This window comes from Pinus tabuliformis, chromosome 4_1 (assembly GCF_031772625.1).
Source record: "Pinus tabuliformis cultivar Carrire ecotype Pingquan chromosome 4_1, CPIR1, whole genome shotgun sequence".
Lineage (NCBI taxonomy): Eukaryota > Viridiplantae > Streptophyta > Pinopsida > Pinales > Pinaceae > Pinus > Pinus tabuliformis.
This window is the reverse complement of record NC_142303.1, coordinates 776597571-776602220: the sequence shown is the minus strand read 5'-3', so window position 1 is coordinate 776602220 and position 4650 is coordinate 776597571. Positions and strand designations below refer to the sequence as shown.

At 39.9% G+C, this 4650-nt stretch overlaps 1 pseudogene; it reads left to right on the top strand.

Annotated features, from left to right (window-relative positions):
• The first annotated feature begins 634 nt into the window (after positions 1 to 634).
• LOC149178434 (protein DMR6-LIKE OXYGENASE 1 pseudogene) lies at positions 635 to 1795 on the top strand (annotated as a pseudogene).
• Positions 1796 to 4650: the final 2855 nt, after the last annotated feature.

The window sequence follows — 4650 nt, the reverse complement described above, 5'->3', positions numbered from 1 at the left end:
TACTGTGTAGATGTTTTCAGCGGTGGAGTTGGCTAAGCTATCTTAGTTCAAATCCATTACAGAGCTATTTTTATATGCTAAGACAATTTTTTCCATTATACACTCTTGCACATTTTGCATAGAACTTTTTGTACTCTTCAAATATTTCAAGAATGCTCAAGTTCCTTTCGTTGTGTACTGTTGGGGGAAATGCTAGTTGCGATGATTGTTGCTTGTAATATATTATGGCTTGTTAAAACTTTCTCTGAAAATTCTATCTATGTCTAAGGATTTATTTTAACTCTGAAATTGGTTTACATAAAGCTTGTACAATGAAAAATTTACCTGCTAGACTATCAGAATAAATGATATTATAAAGTAAGTATTTACACCTTGTATACGGGCCAAATCCCCCCTTTGCAATATTGTTTTCATCCGGGACACTTTCTGTTGCAACTGTCAATGTTTCCATGGTAAAAACTATTGGTTGACCCTATGTATAGCCTCTGTTTCCATTCGGGGCTCTATAGATTGCAATTTCTACAATGCGAACTTGCAATTTCTAACTTCGATTAGAAGTCGTGCAACATCCGTATCGAAAAAAGATTGAATTCTCAATAGCAACAAGAGGAAAGAAGGATGCATGTCCTCTAGAATGGATCTTCACACTGAGACCAATGCAAATGGTGTTGAGAAACTACTGCGCAATGGAATAAACAATGTTAAGGTGCAGAACAAATATATTTTGCCTCCTCAAGAGCAACCCAACATATGTCAGGTATCTTTCTGCGAGAACATTCCAGTGGTGGATCTGAAACACCTAGGTGGCGCTAGCAGAACCACTGTCATAGAACAAATCCAACGTGCATGTCAGGAGGATGGCTTTTTCCAGGTACAACCTTCAATCTCCAATGTCCCAAGTTATGATTTTTTTTGCGGAAGGGATTGGATTCATGAGGCTTTGAATTTTGAATCTCATGATATTGTGATATAAACTATTTTGAAGATTTGAATTTTGAATTTTAAGATTTGAATTTTGAATCTCATAATATCTCTCAATAAACTTCCAAACTCTCAATTATGAACATTAATTCTTAAAAAGATTTATGTTCAAATTTAGTATTAATATGGTTGAAGCTGCATGATATGATCAGATAGTGAACCATGGGGTACCAGAGAGGGTGATGAAAAACATGATGGGAATCGCCAAATAATTCTTCGAAATGCTGATGGAAGATGGTGCATGCCTCTATTCATAGGATCCAAAGCAACTGGCTCAGCTTGCTACAAGCTTCAATATTCACAAAGATGAAGTCCTTAACTAGAGGGACTATCTGAGACACCCTTGTTTTCCATTACACGAAGTCATCGACTCTTGGCCTAAAAAACCTGCAGCCTATAGGTAGCCATTAAACCTTATGTCAACCATTAAAGCAGCAATCATAACTCGTTTGGCTTAATATAATATTGAAGCTTTTGTTAGAGGGAAATTGTAGGCAAGTACGCTGTGGAGGTGAGGGCACTGTGTTTAAGGCTGTTGGCTGCAATTTCTGAAGCTCTAGGACTCCATTCTGATTACTTGAATAATATTTTTGGGGAACACAGACAACTGTTACTTGTAAATTACTATCCACCATGCCCAAACCCAGATGTTACCCTTGCTTTAAGAAGCCATTCAGATGCAGGTGGCATCATTGTTCTAATGCAAGGCGATGTCAGCGGTTTGCAAGTACTTAGAAAAGGGAAGTGGGTTGTTGTAGAACCCATTGCTAATGCCTTTGTTATCAAATGTAATAAGCGAGTCTTCCTCGACTAAAATCAAAATAATTCACGAGCTACATAAGAAACCTCACAAGCTTTTGATAAGTGATCAGTTAAAGAATATTTGTGATGAGTCTGTTCAGAGTATTAATTTTCAACAATGATCAAAAATATTTTGAAAAAGAAGTTAAAATAACTGGGCAGGCATAGAAATGTTCCATTACAGACCGTTCAAGAAAAAGAATACTCACTCTATGATATTGTGTAATCCAGTTCTAGATATCATACTCACTCTATAATACTGCGTAATCCAGTTGAGCGATGAAGCTATATTTTTGATAACATGATTGAAGGATAAAACTAACCCATAACTGCCACCAACGAAATTCCTACAATCTTGTACAATTGATAACTGTGGCTATCAAGCCTGCCTGGGTATTCTTGTGGGTATGTTGTCTGTCGAGCACATAAAGGTATTGCCATTTCAATAATTGGGCTCTCGATTGATTTCCGCATAAAGATTGGCATTGTCTAAATCTAAAGTCGTTTCCATTCAATAGTCTACATATTCTTCTTTAACTATAGTAAAACTGGGAGATGGAACGCTTATCAAAGCTAAGGTAGCATCTTAAATCCAAACTTCTGACTCCCATTTGAAGTAGTAAAACTTGGGCATAAATTTAGTCATGAGTTGAATCCCCTCTTCCTAAGAAAAGGTAATATTAATAACCCATATATGCTGGTTTCTATCAGACAGGAATTTCTGTGGTGGTTTCTCTCATACACGAGTACTATTTGTGAACTTTGAATGTGAAACTACTTTGAAAGAACATTCAAAATGATTTTATTTATTTATTTTTAAATAATTTTTTATATTGTCTGTAGAGAGACAATAGTTTGAATTATGGACATATAGTCTCTATAGAGACAATATGTTTTTAATCTCAGTTATTGTCTCTAGAAAGACAAAAATGTAATTGTCTCTAAAGAGACACAAATGAAGTTGTCTCTAAAAAGACAAATGAAATTCTCTCTAGAGAGACAAATCAAATTGTCTCCTAATAGACAATAATTCTTGTCTTTATAGAGACAATAGAGACAATAATAATATATGTTCTATATTGTCTTTATAGAGACAAATTTTTGAGACATTATATTTTGAGACACCCGCTTAGAGACAATATTTAAGACAATACACAAGTTTCTTTTTGTCTTAAGTTAACACAATTGACTCAAATATTGTCTTAAAACCCCCCTACATGTAGTAGTTCCGCAACCAAGGTATACAGTAAAACACGATCTGCAAGGGCACAGCTTTATTGCTTCTTTGTACCCAATCGAATGCTCTTCGTTTGGTGACCCTCTTTAGCCGTCCATTTCCACTTCGAAGTTGACAACGACTACAACATCGGTGATGCCCTCCATGAACACACGAGAAACAGGGACTCAGGCACAATGAAATCTGTGCCTCTCGCAACCATCCGCCTGATTGTAAGGGGAATCATGTAGTGTTTCTATATTTTTGGAAATACGACTCATTGGATTGTCGACTCACATGACTCTAGGTGTCACAGTCTTATTTTGGTGGCAGTCCTTCAACCACTCATAGGCAAGCGTCCACCACCACCCAATTTATTTTCAACAATACTTTCAAGTGTAGACTACGCCTAACATTCCATAGTTTATTTTTCACATTCTAAGTATTAACATTCACAACACAATGGAAACATTCAATATTTAAACTTCTTTCATCATCATCATTTTACACATATGCACAGTAGATACAATATTTAAAGGGAGGGGCAACTCCATTAATATGAGTCTATCTGACAATATACACAACTTCAACCTGTACCGTGCAGCCTACCAGAACCTCCGTTCAGGAGCGCCCACCCTTACCTGGTCGGATTTCCTAACTCACCAAGCAGAGGTGCCCACCCCCCCAGTCCACCCTCTGCACTACTCGTCATGCTAATTGGTCCAACCACTTATCATTCAACAAACTTGCATGTTCGTTCTGACCTGCCCATAGCATGTCGCCCGCCTGGTGCTCACCCGCAGCTCACCCAACATTTAGCACTTCACTTGCACTTCGTGTGCCTTCACCCAGATGTAGCTCATATTCATGCAACTCTAACTATAGACCACCCATCTCTACCGTAGCACTCACCTGCACCGTCATGTGCCTACCTGAGTGCAGATTGCCGTCCCGTAGCTCTAACTGCAGACTGCCCATTGGCCTGTCACAACCGCACTGCAGACCCTCCTCATTCAACCCAACTCATCAGCTTGCAGCATGCCCTCCGCGAGTTACCCACCCTTTGCCCTACTCGCTGGTTCGCCCATCATGCAGTGCGCCCTTTGCAAGCCGCCTGTCCGACCTGCAACTCGCTGAAACCTGAACTCTGTGTTTTTGTCACCCGACTTGGTGCTTCGGTCATAGTGTCGCCTGCACCTCGCCTTGCCTTATGTGCCCAACTCTTAGCTTGCCCTTCACCCTTGAGCTCGCACTTGTTGAACTTATGATGATCGAACCTGATACCTTCTCCCATCCAAGCATCTGCCTATATATATGATCCACCATGGATAGTTCATGGCTTGGCCTGCCCAAACTGACCTATCAATTTGACGAACTCGCCCACATATCGTGTTGGCTAGCCCACCCTTCACATCAGTTCGCCCACACCGTCGCCCCACCAGGCCCACATGTTCAACTTCGCATGATATAAGTCCACCTCCACAAAGTTGCGATACTTAGCCAAATTCTTGACTTTCAGTTTTTCAACTCCTCCACTGGCTTGTCGTGCTTGTGTCCCAAGTCCTTTTAACTGACCGCCCTAGCTCGTTCCTCTCCTCCAACTCATCCCATCGTCGCAACGAAATGTCGCAACCAACGTGCCCACTTGCTGA